The sequence below is a fragment of the Erythrolamprus reginae genome, chromosome 3 (genome assembly GCF_031021105.1).
Source record: "Erythrolamprus reginae isolate rEryReg1 chromosome 3, rEryReg1.hap1, whole genome shotgun sequence".
Lineage (NCBI taxonomy): Eukaryota > Metazoa > Chordata > Lepidosauria > Squamata > Dipsadidae > Erythrolamprus > Erythrolamprus reginae.
In genome coordinates, this window is record NC_091952.1 from 142,994,919 (window position 1) to 143,013,146 (window position 18,228).

Consider the following 18,228-nt stretch of genomic DNA (forward strand, 5'->3'; position numbering starts at 1 on the left):
CACTGTTCTCATTTCTGGTTACCTCTCCTGTCTCTCCTTTTTTTTCCTCTCATTTGTTTCTCATTTCTCCCTCTTCCTCCCCTTTTCTCTCATTCCTTCCCTCTCTCACTTCTCTCTTTTCCCATCCCTGTCTCCCCCCCCCTTGTGTGTGTGTGTGTATGTGTGTGTGAACTCTTGAACCATTTCCAAAAACAGGTGAGGGCTGGGTTTTTTTTTTCTCTGTTATTATTTGGGTGCTTTTTACCATATGCTTAAATCAAGAGTCACTTCTCTCTCTCTCTCTCTCTCTCTCTCTCTCTCTCTTTCCCTTCCTTCCTTCCCTCCCTCCCTTTCATGACACAGCAGAGTCGTTCACTTTCCCTCTCTGCAGGAAGGGGCAAAGGCACGTCTCTCTTGCCTCCAGCTCGCAGGGGGGGCTGCTGTGGCCATGGCAGCTGGCGGCGCTGCCCTGGCAGCTCATTAGCTTCCAAAGGGAACTGAGCATGCACGTCCACCTTTTGCCCATCTCCGCTTCTCTCGCTCCCCAGCTGAAAAAGCACAAAGGGAGGAGGGGAGGTAAGGCTTCCCCGGCATCCGTCCCCTCCGCCTACCCTTTGCACCAAAACACCCCTCCTCCCCAGTCAAGAGGCTGCAGTGGGGTCTGGCCAGGAGCGAGGCACTGGGATAGATAGATAGTTAAATATCTAATAACCTAAGTTCCAGAGCCCATTGTAACAACACTGCCAAAAAGGCACTAAGAGTTGTTAACCTAATCTTGCATAACCTCTACTTTGGCAATATTAAACTGCTAACCACAGTATACAAAACATTTGCCAGACCAATCCTGAAATACAGCACACCCATCTGGAACCCGCACTGCATATCGGACATTAATACAATTGAGACAGTTCAGAAATATTTCACAAGAAAAGTATTCTACTCCTCTGCTTGCAACAGAATACCTAATTCCAGTAGACTTGAAATTTTGGGTTTAGAAAATCTAGAGTTACATCACCTTCAATCTGATCTAAATGTAGTTCATAAAATCACCTACTACAATGTCCTACCGGTCAATGAATACTCCAGCTACAACCACAACACACACATGCACAAAATAGATTCACATTCAATGTAAACCACCCAAAATTCAACTGAAGAAAATATGATTTCAGCAACAGAGAGGTCAATGTATGGAACGCACTATCTGACTCTGTGGTTTCTTCCCCAAACCCCAAAAACTTTAACCTTAGACTGTCTACAGTCGACCTCACCCCATTCCTAAGAGGTCTGTAAGGGGTGTGCATAAGTGCACCATCATGCCTACCACCACTGTCCTGCTGTCCTATTGTCCAAATTTGTCCAAATACTTTGCTTTTGTTTATGTTTATAAGATACCTATATATTTTGTATGCGTTTTGACAAATAAAATAAGTGCTCCAAAGTCAGTTCACCTGACAGCCTAATCAACTGGGTACAAATCCCAGTAAAAAGGGTTTGGCTACTTGATGAAGACAAATAAGCCCAAAATAGATCTATAGTAGTCTCCCTTTCTTTTCATTATCAGCAAAAATATGTTACACACACACACACACACACACACACACTGCTCAAAAAAAATAAAGGGAACACTTAAAAAACAGAATATAACCCCAAGTAAATCAAACTTCTGTGAAATCAAACTGTCCACTTAGGATGCAACACTGATCAACAGCGAATTTCACATGCTGTTGTGCCAATGGAATAGTTCTGCAAATAAAATATTTAATGAGAATATTTCATTCATTCAGATCTAGGATGTGTTATTTGAGTGTTCTCTTTATTTTTTTGTTATATGTGTGTGTGTGTGTGTGTGTGTGTGTGTGTGTGAAGGTCTTGGCATATTCGGGTTTCTTCCCGTGTTGTAGGATTCAGAGATTTCAGAGCTAGAAAACCAAGGAGTTTATCAAATACCATGTAAAATCTGCCCAGCCACATATATTGGACCAACTAATAGGAGAGTAAATGCACGTGTTGCAGAACATAAGAATACATTAAGAAAAGAAGAAAAAACTTCCTCCCTTTTCCAACACTTCAAAACTACAGGACATGAAATTGATTTTGGCAGAACTAAATTAATTTCCAAAACAGAACACTACAACAAAAGAATAATCATGGAAGCCATTGAGATAGAAAAACATCCCCACAATATGAACAGGTGTGATGATACCTCCTGCCTACCAGACATCTGGAAACCAGCTCTCATTAACAAATCTTGGGGGGGGGGTCTCTTTTTGGATTAACACACCAACCGCTACTTGAACGCAAAATCCCACCACCACCCTGCACAGACCAATTCTGTAGCCAAGACCCTAATTTCCAGAACCAAACGCCTAGCCGACAAAGACCACCTGGAACCTGAATTACACAGTCTCACAAATGTATTAATTTCCAATGGATTCCAAAGAGAGACAATCACCAACTTAATCCAAAAAGAGACATCCATCGAGATAGAAAAACATCCCCAAAATATGAACAAGCGGGATGATACCTCCTGCCTATCAGACATCTGGAAAACAGCCCTCATTAACAAACATATCCCAGCCATAGAAACTGAAACCAGACTCAGAACACACATTGCAAAACAATCAAGTAGCCTGCAATCTCCAACTACTCAGGATATCACGCCTAATCCACAATCATAACTAATCAGCATACCTCAGTTATATCAACGACCCCAGGTGTTACCCCACTGACTCACCAGGAAGTTTCTACACAGCAGGCAATTGCTGAGCCATCAAACCACACCCAGCCACCAGTATTTATAGAAGGAAGTAAGCTCAGGTCTCGCTGTGTTCGCCCTAGAACAAGGACAGAAGCACCAGCCTGAAGATGACGAGTGGGACCTCGTCGAAACATCGCCAGAAATTTCCAAATCCTACATGGGAAGAAACCCGAATATGCCAAGACCGTCATACCTGTACCCGTGAAAATCTACGAAAACAAATATACAGTGGTCCCCCGATTATTGCGAGGGTTCCGTTCCAGGACCCCTCGCAATGATCGGTTTTTCGCGAAGTAGCGGTGCGGAAGTAAAAACACCATCTGCGCATGCGCAGATTGTGTTTTTACTTCCGCCGCAGCAGCGAGGAGCCGAAGATTGGGGTTTCCCCGCCGCCCACGCAAACTCCTCGCTGCCGCTCGCCCGCCCACGCCGTTCGCTCGCGCCGCTTCCCAGCTGAGTCCTGAAGCCAATTCGCTTCAGGACTCAGCTGGGAAGCAGCGCGAAGCGAACGGCGTGGGCGGGCGAAGGGCGGGCGAGCGGCAGGCAGGCAGGTGGCGGACAAGCCGTTCGCTCGCGCCACTCGCTCGCGCCGCTTCCCAGCTGAGTCCTGAAGCCAATTCGCTTCAGGACTCAGCTGGGAAGCGGCGCGAGCGAACGGCGTGGGCGGGCAAAGGGTGGGCGAGCGGCGGGCGCGCGGGCAGGCAGGCGGCGGACAAGCGGCGGGCGCGGCAGCAGCGAGGAGTTTGCGTGGGCGGTGGGGAAACTCCTCGCTGATGCCCGCCGCTCGCCCTCCCGCCAGCAAGAGGGGGAAGACCCAGGGAAGCCGCCCAGCAGCTGATCTGCCCGGCGCCATCTACGCATGCGTGGCCATAGAAAAAAAGGGTGCGCATGCGCAGATGGTGTTTTGACTTCCGGGTTGAAAAATCGCCATATAGCCATTCGCAATGATCGGGATCGCGATACCCGGGGGATCACTGTATACATATATATATATATATATATATATATATATATATATATATATATATATATATATATATAATCCCAGTAAGGGTATGGCTAGCTGATGAGGCCAGAACAAGGCCGAAATAGCGCTATCCTAGTCTCCCTTAATTTTTTTTTAAAAATCAGCAAAAAAACGTTAATTTTTTTTTTTAATTAAGGGAGACTAGGATAGCGCTATTTCGGCCTTGTTCTGGCCTCATCAGCTAGCCATACCCTTACTGGGATTTGATACACACACACACATACATACAGTGGTACCTGTACTTAAGTACGCCTCTACTTGAGGATTTTTCTACATAAAAACCGGGTGTTCAAGATTTTTTTGCCTCTACTTAAGAAACATTTTCTACTTAACAACCTGAGTCTGGAAAAATTTCCGAGGAAATTTGAGAGCGGCACAAAGGCCCGGCCAGTTTCCTGCCATTCCCCCTTTAATCCCAGCCATTTTAGGCTTTTCTGGGCTGCCAGAGGAGCCTTTCGTTGGCGCTTTAGGAGGCTTTGGCAGTCTAGAGAGAACATAACATTTTCCTTTCACTGGGCACTTGCAGAGGGAATAAACCTCTGCCAGCGCCCAGAGAAAAGAAACACTCCCTTCGCTCTGGGCAGCCCAGAGCGAATGGAGCATTTTCCTGTCTCTGAGTGCTGCCTCAGAGTCCCTCTTTTTTTTTTAAGCCTTAAAGTTTTGGATTTTTTTGATTCCCCTCACCTCACCTTCTTCCTTCAGCAGCGACTGTCCTCCTCCTCTTCTTCCTCCTCCTCCCACCCAAATTCCGAGCTCTTATTTCTTTCCTAATGGGTTTGCATGCATTATTTGCTTTTACATTGATTCCTATGGGAAAAATTGCTTCTACTTAAGAACATTTCTACTTAAGACCCTGGTCATGGAATGAATTAAGTTCTTTTGTAGAGGTACCACTGTATGTGTATGTATGTATGTATGTATGTATGTATGTATGTATGTATGTATGTATATATCACATATTTTTGCTGAATATTTAAAATTAAGGGAGATAGCGCTATTTCGGCCTCATTCTGGCCTCATCAGCTAGCCATACCCATACTGGGATTTGATCCTGGGGCCTCTGCCTTGTAAGGCAGAGAATTAACTTCTAGGTCACCAGATCTGATCCCTTCAGCTTTGTACCAGGGAGGGGCTATATGTTTTTTCTGTTGGATCACCCTGGTATATTGAAGGAATGTCACAGTTCTTTTTTACCTCTAGGCCCAACCTAGGACCATTTCAAGGCAGTTAATTTATTCATAGCCAACAAACTATGTTCTGTATGTATCATATATTTTTGTGGAATATTTAATATTTAATCCAACAGAAAAACATAAATTTATAATATAAGTAATAATATATCACTTAAATATATGTTTTCCCTTTTTATTGTATTTTTGGAAACTACAATTAATTTCATTACTTATGTATTTGTAATATATCTATAGAAACAATATTTTAAAGTTATTAAATATTCAATACAAATTTAACATAAGGCGGTAAGAAAATAGCAAATATATAAATCTCTCCAAAAGCAGCGACTTTTGGAGAGGTTTGGGGCTAGATAGGAAGCTTTTGGGGCAGCGATTTTTGGAAAGATTTGGGGCTAGATAGGAAGCTTTTGGGGCAGTGATTTTTGGAGAGATTTGGGGCTAGATAGGAAGCTTTTGGGGAAGCGATTTTTGGAGAGATTTGGGGCTAGATAGGAAGCTTTGGGGGAAGCGATTTTTGGAGAGATTTGAGGCTAAATAGGAAGCTTTGGGGGGAGTGATTTTTGGAGAGATTTGGGGCAAGATTTTTGGAGCCCTCCTTGGGCCCCCGGCATCACACCTGGCACTCTACCGACGCCAGAGCCTCTCCAGAGCCCCCGACGATAGCGGAGGACTCTAACTCAGCCCGGAGCCCTCCTTGAGCCCCCCGGCATCAAACCCGGTGCCCAGCTGACACGGGAGCTTCCATGGAACCCCTGACAACAGCGGAAGACACACAGAGCCCTCCTTGAGTCCTGGCATCACACCCGGCACCCAGCTGACACAGGAGCTTCCCCAGAGCCTTACGCTTAATCAAAGCATAGTCAACTAATAAATCAGCAAAAACAAAACCAACCAAAACACAACTGAATATAAAAACAGCACTCATCAGCAGCACTCAACTACTCAACTACCAGCCTCCTACCATGAAGAATGAATCACTCACTCAGAGAGAAGACACTCCTACTACCCACATGGAAGACAAACCCACCACACACAAAGAAGATGAAAGAGCTGACTTCCTATTGAGTTGCACACTGTGCTCCATGTATACACTCCTACCCTCAAACTTCCAAAATTTTACTTGCAATAAATGCAAAGTAATCCAATTACTTGAGGAAAAAATAGAAAACCTAGAGAGAAACCTCAAAACCCTGCAGCACCAACATCAAAACAAGAAAGACCAATATACTCCCAACACATCCAACACCACAGAAGAGCACATGAGAACCAACCAACCCAAGGTTGAAAATGACTGGACATATATCACCCAAAGAAGAAAAAACAAACCATTCCCAAACTCCCACCAACTCCAACCCACCTCCCTCCAACCCCAGTGCCTACAAGTAACAAATATGCAGTACTCTTGGCACAAGAAGATCAACAAACACTTGACAAGGAGCCACCAAGAACCAAGCACAACAATACAACACCATCAAACACAGTCATCATGAAGGCTAGCCCCCCTCTCCCCAACCGAACCAAAAAGAAAAGGAGACTGGTGGTAATTGGTGACTCAATTCTCAGGGGAACTGAACCTGCCATCTGCAGACCGGACAATCAATCCAGAGAGGTGAGCTGCCTCCCTGGAGCCAAAATCTTGGACATAGCGCTAAACCTCACTAAAATCCTAAAACCCACTGACTACTACCCTCTACTAGTGATCCATGCAGGAACAAACGACACAAGGAAAGACATGAACCAAATCATGAAAGACTACGACCACTTGGGCAATACAGTCAAAAAGATAGGGGCACAGGTCGTCTTCTCCTCTATTCTACCCACAAGAGGACAACATCCTGACAGAGAACGCAAAATCCCAGAAATAAACCACTGGCTAAAGAGATGGTGTCGCCAAAACAACTTTGGGTTCCTCGACCATGGTCAACAATACCTTCAAGAAGGGCTCCTAACAACAGATGGACTACACCTTACCAGAGCTGGAAAGAACCTCCTTGGAAACCGACTAGCCCAACTTATCAGGAGGGCTTTAAACTACATCTGAGAGGGGCAGGTGACCAAAGTAAGAGACTGAACAACGAACCAAATAAGAAAGGGGTGAAAATTAAGCCCACTAACATTTCAGAGGATAAAAAATGCCCACCCAGAATCAGACACAAACACCTAAAATGCCTGTACACTAATGCACAAAGCCTGGGGAACAAACAAGACAAACTAGAAGTACTAATGCAGAAGAGCCAATATGATCTAATTGATATTACAGAAATATGGTGGGACGAATCACATGACTGTAACACACAGATAAAGGGCTACAATCTCTTCAAGAAAAACAGGTCAAACAAGAAAGGAGGTGGAGTTGCACTATACATAAAAGACCACTACACCGCCACTGAGCTATATCAATCCAAAGAAGATAACCCCCTTGAAACCATATGAGTTAACATAAAAGAAAAAAAGGACAACATTATAATTGGAGTTTACTACAGGCCCCCAAACCAAACAGATACAATGGACAACCTCTTTACAACCAACTATCAGCAATATGCAACAATAATAATGGGGGACTTTAACTACCCCAACATTAACTGGAAAACAAACTCAGCACCAAGTGGAAAGTCTGACAGATTTCTCACCAGCCTCGCCGATAACTTTCTAACTCAAAAAGTGGAAACAGCAACCAGAGGGACTGCAATACTAGACCTAATTTTAACAAACAGGGAAGAAATGATTGAGGGAATAGAAGGAGAAGGGGCGCTAGGTGAGAGTGACCATACCATCCTAAAATTCAACATTGTGCAATCACTAACTACAACACTCAACTCGACTACAGTCCCAGTCTTCAGAAAAGCGGACTTTAACAAGCTCAGAGCGAGCCTGAAGAATAAACCATGGAAGGAACTTCTTAAGAGTAAATCCACACAGGATGCCTGGGAAGCCCTAAAAAACACTATCATTGAGGCCCAAAACAATACAATCCCCACGAAAAAGAAAAGGAGAAAAACTAAAATGAAACCAGCATGGCTAAACAAGGACCAGGCAGACAACGTAAAAGAAAAAAAAGCCAAATACAACAAATGGAAAAAAGGACTCATAACCAAGATGGAATATCAGCAAACAGCCAGAACCTGCAAGCAAAACATAAGAACAGCAAAAGCTCAACACGAACAGCACCTCGCAATGAAAATTAACGACAGCAAAAAAAGCTTCTTCCACCACATAAACAACAAGAAAAAATCAAGGAAACAGTCACCATACTAAAAAACAAAGATGGTAACGAAATCACCGACAACAGAGACAAAGCACAGCTGCTCAATACCTACTTTACATCAGTCTTCACACATAAAGGAACTACCAACCAACCAACCTACAACCTAACTGCAAATAACAGCCCTGGAACCGAACTCAACACAGACAAAGCTACCATTAGAGACTACTTGAGCAAGTAGTGATCCCCTCCTCTCACAGAGAGGAGGGGATCACTTTATTCTTCAGGGCACCAGAGGGCCGGAGGAGGAACAACAGCTGGAAGCTGACCAAGGAGAGATTCAACATGGAGATAAGGAGGAACTTCCTGACGGTCAGAGTGATCAACCAATGGAACAACCTACCAGCGGAGGTTGTGAACTCCCGAACTCTGGACATTTTCAAGAGGAGATTAGACTGTCATTTGGCTGGGGTGCTGTAGGATTTCCTGCCTAGGCAGGGGGTTGGGCTTGATGACCTGAAAGGTCCCTTTCAACTATAAAAAATAAAGTAAGTAAATAAATAAATAAATGTTCATCAATGACTGGACGAGTGGATAGATGGGGAACTTATCAAATTTAGAAGATAGGTACAAAATACAGAAGAATCTTGACAAACTTGAACAATGGGCGCTATCTAACAAAATGAAATTCAATGGTGAAAAAAGTAAGGTTCTACATTTAGACAAGAAAAACAAAACACACAGGTACAGTATATGTGGTATATTGCTCAACAGTAGTAACTGTGAGAGGGATCTTAGAGTCCTAGTGGAAAACCATTTAAATATGAGTGTGCAGCAACTGCCAAAAAAGCCAAAACAGTTCTAGGCTGCATTGACAGAGGGATAGAATCAAGACCACATGAAGGGTTAATACCATTTTATAAGGCCTTGGTAAGGCCACACTTGGAATACTGCATTCAGTTTTGGTCGCCATGATGCAAAAAGGATATTGAGACTCTAGAAAAAGTGCAAAGAGCTACAAAGATTGTTAAGGGACTGGAGACTAAATCATATGAAGAACAGTTGCAGGAACTGGGCATGGCTAGTTTAATGAAGAGAAGGACCAGGGGGGACATGATAGCAGTGTTCCAATATCTCAGGGGTTGCCACAAATAAGGACCTATTCAACCTATTCTTCAAAGCACCTGAGTGTAGAACAAGAAGTAATGGGTGGAAATTAAACAAGGAGAGAAGTAACTTAGAAATTTCCTGACAGTCAGAACAGTTAATCAGTGGAACAGCTTGCCTCCAGAAGTTGTGAATGCCCCAACACTGGAAGTTTTTAGGCAGATGTTAGATAACTATTTGTCTGAAGTAGTGTAGGGTTTCCTGCCTAAGCAGGGGGTTGGACTAGAAGATCTCCTAGGTCCCTTCCAACTCTGTTGTTGTTATTGTTATTAAGTATTTGTTATAGTAAAGCTGGATTTATTTAATGAATTGATTTTGGAAGCTAAACTCTCAGAGACTTGGATATAGGTTTTAATGACTTTGATACCAAAAGAAAATATGGATATACAAAAAGTTAAAAACTATAGACCTATATCATTGTTGAATGTTGACTATAAAATATTTGTATCTATAATACCTAATAGGCTTAAAAGACTTTTGAATGAATTTATAAACATCGATCAAAATGGATTTCTTCCCAAAAGAAAAAATAAGAGACAACATGTGTATAATTTTGAACACTATAGAGTACTATGAGCAACATCCTGAGAGTAAATGGCTTTGATGTTTTTGGATGCACAGAAGGCATTTGATAATGTTAACTGCCAGTTTCTTAATAGACAATTACAATATATGGACTTTGGGGCAAGATTTCTTCATGTGATAGAAGCAATCTATACTAAACAAACAGCAAGAATAATAATAAATGGAGAAATGACTGATAAAGTGGACATTACTAAAGGAACAAGGCAAGGTTCCTTTATCTCCATTATTATTTATTTTGATATTGGAAGTACTAAATAGAAATATAAGAGAAGATGAGCAGATTGCAGGACTTAAAATTAGAAAACAAGAATATAAATTACAAGAAGATGATTTACCCTTTATACTTGAGAATCCGTTAAATTCAGGACCGAAGTTTTACATCAAATTGAGAACTATGGAGAGATGGCTGGACTTAAAATGAATAAAGATAAGACAAAAATGATAGTAAAAAATATGACAGAAAAACAGAAAACAGAGCTGATAAGTATTTTGGATATAGAGATAGGTAAAAAAAATAAGATTGTCAAGATGCTCAACACTTAAGGAAGATAACTATTCAAACCGTAAAAAACAGATTGAGAAAGATCTGGAAAAATGATTGATGGGCAGAATTGCACTAATTAAGATGAATATATTACCACACTATTTCTGTTTTCAATAATACCAATAAAAATAGATTTTTTAAATGAGATGAATAAAATAATGACAAAATTAATCTAGCAAAGGGAAAGAGCAAGACTTAGCTTGAAATTGCTACAAGATGCAAGAATAAGAGGGGGCTTTGTCCCTTGTACCATCAAGCAACAGCAATGACATGGATTAAAGAATGGATTTTGCTTAGAAATAAAAGACTTAATATTGGAAGGACATGATTTACAAATTGGATGGCACACATTTCTTTGGTATGGAGGATATAAAATACATAGCTACTTCCAGAGACATAGTATAAGTTATACCCAGTTATACATCTCCACCCCATGTCCAGTCAACGAAGCAGTGGAAGTGATGTGCCGGTGCCTGGAGGCTGTTGGGGCCTGGATGGGTGTCAACAAACTCAAACTCAACCCAAACAAGACGGAATGGCTGTGGGTCTTGCCTCCCAAGGACAATTCCATCTGTCCGTCCATTACCCTGGGGGGGGAACTACTGACCCCCTCAGAGAGGGTTCGCAACTTGGGCATCCTCCTCGATCCACAGCTGACATTGGAACATCATCTTTCGGCTGTGGCGAGGAGGGCGTTTGCCCAGGTTCGCTTGGTGCACCAGTTGCGGCCCTATTTGGACAGGGAGTCATTGCTCACAGTCACTGATGCCCTCATCACCTCGAGGTTCGATTACTGCAACGCTCTCTACATGGGGCTACCTTTGAAAAGTGTTCGGAAACTTCAGATCGTGCAGAATGCAGCCACGAGAGCCATCGTGGGGCTTCCAAGATTTGTCCACGTTTCTTCAACACTCCGTGGCTTGCATTGGCTGCCAATCAGTTTCAGGTCACAATTCAAAGTGTTGGTCATGACCTTTAAAGCCCTACATGGCAATGGACCAGAGTACCTCCGGAACCGCCTGCTACCGCATGAATCCCAGCGACCGATAAGGTCCCACAGAGTTGGCCTTCTCCGGGTCCCGTTGACTAAACAATGTTGTTTGGCGGGCCCCAGGGGAAGAGCCTTCTCTGTGGTGGCCCTGGCCCTCTGGAACCAACTCCCCCCGGAGATTAGAACTGCCCCCACCCTTCCTGGCTTTTGTAAACTATTTAAGACTCACTTATACCGCCAGGCATGGGGAAGTTGAGACACATTTCCCCCAGGCTTTTTTTTTTTAATACAGTGGAACCCCGACATAAGAGCTGCTCTACTTAAGAGCAACTCGAGATAAGAGCTGGGAGGGGAGAGATATTTTTGTTCTACTTACAAGCCCAAATTCGAGATACAAGCGCCAAGGAGCTGTCTCCTGAAGCCAAACGCTAACTTCCGCGTTCGGCTTCAGGAGACAGCTGCGAAGCGGCGCGCGTGTTTTAAAAGGTTGCAGCCGGCCTGGGGGGCTCGGGGGGGTGCTTGCAGCTTTCTTTCTTGCTCTTTTTCTTTCTCTCTTTTACCTTCCCTTCCTCTATTTCTTCTTTTCCTTCTCCTTCCCACCTTCTTCCCTCCCTCCCTCCCTTCACTCATTCCTCTCTTACTCTCCCCTTTCATAAGTTTCCTTGCTTCCTTCCTCTGTTCCTGTCCCTTCCCCCTTTCTTTCTTTCTTTCTTTCTTTCTTTCTTGCTCTTTTTCTTTCTCTCTTTTACCTTCCCTTCCTCTATTTCTTCTTTTCTTTCTCCTTCCCACCTTCTTCCCTCCCTCCCTCCCTTCACTCATTCCTCTCTTACTCTCCCCTTTCATAAGTTTCCTTGCTTCCTTCCTCTGTTCCTGTCCCTTCCCTCTTTCCTTCCTTCCTTCCCACCCTCCGTCCATTCATTCACCCATTCCTCTCTTGATCGCTTAAAGCCGGTCCCTGGTGCAAAAAGGGTTGGGGACCTCTGTCCTACAGGATTGGGTGGCAGAGAAGTTGAACATATGTAAATTTAAAAGTTTAAGAAAGTTTACAAGTTAAGTGAAAGAAACATCATTATTCATTTATATGTACATGTACATTTCTTCATTAAAAACATGTCTTTCTGCATAATTTAGACTAACTTTGTGAGTTTTTTGAGGGCTGGAACCAATTAAAATTATTTACATTAATTCCTATGGGGAAAAGTCGTTCGAGATAAGAGCTGCTCGACTTAAGAGCCCAGGTCCGGAACGAATTAAACTCGTATCTCGAGGTACCACTGTACTTTGTTTTATGTTTGGTATGAATGTTGCTGTTTGGTTTTTTAAATAATGATAGGGTTTTATATGTTTTTAATATTAGATTTGTTCCACTGTTATATTGTTTTTTATTGCTGTTGTGAGACATCCTGAGTCTTCGGAGAGGGGCGGCATACAAATCTAATAAATAATAATAATAATAATAATAATAATAATAATAATAATAATAATAATAATGAACTCATTACTCTCAGTATGGGAAAAAGTAAAGACCGAACATTACTCTAAGATACCCTATTGGACTTCGACAATAGAGACTTTGACACACCCAAGTAGAATTGATTGGAATTACATTCTGAGATATAATGACATTTTGTTGAAGACAAACAAGTTAAAATCTGCCACAGAACTGGAGAATAAAAATGGATTGGTATTTGAATATGCAGCTACAAGCAAGATATGAAAAAGATATTAATACAGAAGGAATTAATTTTTTGGGGGGGGGAAATTAGATGAATTTTTAATGGGAACAGATGAAAAGCTGATAAAGAAATTGTATAACTATTTGCTCTCCATTGAATTAGCATTTGAACAAGTTAAAGAGACAATGATAAAATGATGAGACATATAGGTATACATGTTTCATCATAGATATACATATGTGGCAACAACTATGGGAAAGAAATTATATAATGACAATGGCAACCGCATAAAGATAATTTGTATAAGATGTTCCATTGAAGGCATATGTCTCCAGAGAGTTTAGCAAAAATGTTTAAGAACAAATCAATGAATTGTTTGGAAATATAACCATACACCTGGCTCTTTTTATCATACGTGGTGGACATGTAGTGAAGCTAGAAAGTTTTGGTCAGAGATTAGAATTTGGATAGAGAAAATTTTGAAACAAAGTATTGATTTAAAACCTGAAATATTTTTATTAGGTATACTGCCAGAAAAAAATAAGAAAGAAGAAATATATCTAATTGTTATTATTAGATTATTAGTAGAATTATTATAGTGACTGTTGCTAGGATTGTGTATGCACAAAATTGAAAGCTGAGCAAAATACCAACAGAAAGAGAAGTACTAAGGAAGATTATGGACTGTGCAGAAATGAATAGACTTACAATGAAAATTAAGGATAAAGAAGACTTGGAGTTTTATGTAAAATTTTACGATTGGATTGAAAATAAAAATGGTTAAAATAGATAATTAAATGAAAATGTAATGTTAAAAAAAGATAAAGGAGGAATAGAATTGAGAAACCTAAATGAGAGAAAGAGAAAAGGTGGCAGCATTAGTTAAATATGTAATACATTAATTAAATGGAAATTAGGTTTGAATTGAAGTTTAATAATAATAATAATAATAATAGTTATAATAGTTATAATAGTTATAATAGTTATAATAGTTATAATAATAATAGTAATTATTATTGTTGTTATTGTTGAAAATGTAGAGTATTGTTATTTAACTAAAAATTGGATATATCCTTTTATTTTGGGATAGATTGAATAATAGATTTGTTCCTGTGGTAGCAGAAGGATGAAGGAGAAGGATTGCTACTGAGGACTACGGTTTTAACATCAAAATTAGTTATTATTTATGTTAAGTCTTGCTATCTACCCATGCCAGTGATTCCTTTATTAAGAGCCTGGAATTGGTGTGTCTGATGAATTGCAGCAAGCCTCAAAAACTGGAGTGCTACTATTTTGTCTCTGAGAGCTACGGGCTTGCCATGGCAGAAAATGGCGACTGTGATCATGACAAGCTGGAAGTAGAGTAGAGAATGCTTGACAGTGGGGACTGTAGCAAATAATAATATCAACCAGACGAGTGCTACGGATTGGAGCAGGAGGAGAAGAAAAGAAACAGGAGAAATAATAGGTGAGAAGTCGTATCATGGGTTGAGAGAAGTCATATCATGGGTTGAACTGGCCACCAAGAACAAGAACTCAACCTTCTAGTGCCAGTAGGTGAGAGCGGCAGGTGTTGGATGTTGTTTTGGCAGCGGGTGTTTGGCATCTGGAGCTGAAGCTCAGGGCTGTAACTGGGTAAAATCAGTACCACCGAGCCGGCCGGTGAGAGTGGCCAACGAGAAAGGTGGTACCAGAAACATATGGTGGGGATTTGACATCCAGAGCTGGTAGCTAGATCCTCATAACCAGGTTAAAATCTGCGCCACCAAGCCAGCTGGTGAGAGTGGCCGGCAGGAAAAGCAGTACCAGAGACATGTGGCAAACCGTGATTGTTAAGAGGATTGAAGGGACAGAAAGAGAGAGGGCAGGTGAGAGCTGCCAGTGAAAGTGATCACCGAGAAATCTTCTGTCACTGTGGAACTGGCCCCCTGGGTTTCACTGATTACAGTGATTACAGAGGAAAAACCTGGAATATATCATTGCTGCAGTTGACCAGAGAGCATTGTTTGACCACTGTTATGATCCAGCTAAGCTGCTCCAAAACCTCTATTTTCAAGGCTTGGATTGTGAAATAACACAATGGAAAATCATCAAGGTTACAATACATCATGCTAAGCACATTCCAATCTCACAGGCTGGGTTTTACAAAACTATAAATTCTCTCTAATGAGCAGATGAAATGCTTCTGGCATCTCCTTATCTCTGGATCAGGTTAAAGCTAATTTCACACAGTTTTATCATGAAATATCAAAAGCTTACTTCTCCAGAGCAATAACAGATGTCCATCGTTTTTATGCAGTTTGCACAAAAGCGTCCTTCTCTTCTGGCATATTCAGGATGTGACATGTCAATTAAATTACACATACTAAATTAGCCGATTCAAAACGTTTTAAAAATGTTGCCCCCTTTCTTTTCTCTAATCTCCTAAGTCTTGTCTCCAACCATGGACTGTCATCTACCACCACCCCCGTTCTCTGAACTATTTCCCATGCCAAGGTCTAACTGATTTTGAGGTATGCTCTCATCTCCACTGCTGTCTCCCACTTCTCTTAAATCAGGGTACATTCAGTGATGGGCTATGAGCTGGAATGCTAAATTGCGCTCGTCGCCATGTCTGGTAATTCTTGCGGTAGCAGTGTGATTTTGCTGCTGCACCTGTGGAGGTAGCAAAATTGCACCTATGTTTCGGTGAGGTTTTATCTGCGGCTCCGTATGTGTTTTTGCTACCTCCACAGGTGCAGCAGCAAAATCGCACTGGTCCTGCAAGAATTTATGAGCCGCAGTAGCGAGTGCAATTTAGCGTTCCAGCTCGTAGCCCACCGCTGGGTACATTAAAGCTACTGTTTCTTTCTCCTCCTCTGAATCTGACATTTCCAGAGGCTGACAGGGCCACCATTATTTATTATTTACATTAACAAACACCAAGTCTTCAGAGAGGGGCAGCATACAAATCTAATTTATTATTATTATTATTATTATTATTATTATTATTATTATTATTATTATGTCAGTACAACACAGCAAATGAGATCACTATGCTGGATTTCGTATTTCATCACCAGTCAGGCGCTTTCCAAGCACCTAGGACTGCGTGATGTAGCGGCGAATTATGTTTGCCAATCCCAGTAAAGCGGCCTTTTGCAATTGACAGATGGAGATTTTGTCAATTCCGATGGTTTTCAAATGTCCGCTGAGATCCTTTGGTACTGCGCCCAGCGTGCCAAGTACCACTGGGACCACTTTCACTGGCTTATGCCAGAGTCGTTGCAGCTCGATTTTTAGATCTTCATATTTCACTAATTTCTCTAGCTGCTTCTCCTAAATTCTGCTGTCCTCTGGGATTGCGATGTCGATGATCCATACTTCCTTTTTCTCCACAATCAGGATGCCTGGTGTGTTATGCTCATTTTCAACCACTTTTTCGGGCTTATGATCCCACCAGTTCTTTGCCACTGGTAACTGGTAGTTCCGGCACAAGTTCCAGTGGATCATCTGTGCCACAGCATCATGTCTATGCTTGTAGTCAGTCTGTGCGATCTTTTCGCAGCAGCTGAGTATGTGATCGATTGTTTCATCTGTTTCTTTACAGAGTCTGCACTTTGGATCGTGTGTTGATTTTTCAATTCTGGCTTTGACAGCATTTGTTCTAATGGCCTGTTTTTGTGCCGCCGGTATTAGTCTTTCTGTCTCCTTTTTGAGTGTTCCACTTGTAAGCCATGACCAGGTCTTTTCTTTATCCACTTTGCCTTCAATCTTCTCCAAGAACTGGCCATGCAATGCTTTGTTCCGCCAACTGTCCATACGACATTGAGATACATTTTTTCTGTACTGGTCCTTAGTTTGCTTCACCTTGAGAAGCTTCCTATTGTTGACCTCCATCAACGCTGATTCTTTGCTCCCCTTCACATAGTCAGCTAATGCATGCTTCTCTTCTTCTACTGTCTGCTTCACTTGCAAAAGTCCTCTGCCGCCTATTTTCCTTGGTAAATACAGCCTGTCAACGTCACTGCGGGGGTGTAGTGCATGATGGATCGTCATTAATTTTCTGGTTTTCCTGTCCAGGTTGTCCAGCTCTGCTTGAGTCCAGTTCACTATGCCAGCTGTGTATCTAATGACAGGTATGGCCCACATATTTATAGCCTTGATAATGTTGCCACCATTCAGTTTGCTTTTCAAAATTTTTCTGGTCCTCTGGATGTACTTTTTGCTGATCACAGTTTTCACATGGCCATGCTTGATATTATCCAGTTGCAAGATGCCCAAGTATCTATAGGCTTCTGGCTGGTGGCACTTGATGGTTTGACCATTTGGCGTTTCAATGCCCTCACTTTCAGTGATTTCCCCCTTTTTCAGTGTCACTGTGGCACATTTATCCAGGCCAAACTCCATGCTGATGTCATTGCTGAAGATTCGCACAGTGTTGGTTAGTGACTGTATCTCATTTTCTGATTTTCCGTACAACTTCAGATCGTCCATATACAGCAGGTGTGAAATTTTTTGTGAATTCCTAGCAGTTTGGTAGCCAAGGTTTGTTTTCTGTAGGATGAGGGACAGCGGGATTATAGCAATGATGAATAGCAATGGGGACAAAGAGTCCCCCTGGAAGATGCCCCTTCTGATGTTGATCAGTCCATAGCTTTCATTTCCAACAAAAAGCACAGTCTTCCAATATTTCATCGCCTTTTCTATGAATTTCCTGATGTTTTCATTGACTCCAATGACTTCCAGGCATTTTATGATCCAACTGTGTGGCAATGAGTCAAAGGCTTTCTTGTAGTCAATCCAGGTCATATATAGGTTTGTTTTCGTGTTCTTACAGTTCTCCGAAATCATTTTATCAATTAGGAGCTGGTCTTTCGTACCTCTACTTCGTCTTTTATTGCCCTTTTGCTCCACTGGCATGATGTCATTTTCTTCTAGGTAGTCCTGAATTCTGTCAGCTATGATACCTGTCAGCAGTTTGAGCATGGTCGGCAAACATGTTATTGGCCTGTAGTTTCCTGGTATGGCTCATTTCGCTGCGTCTTTCTGTATTAAATATGTGCTGCCAGTTGTAAGCCATTCACTAATATTTCCTGTTTGCAGCATTTTGTTGAACAATTT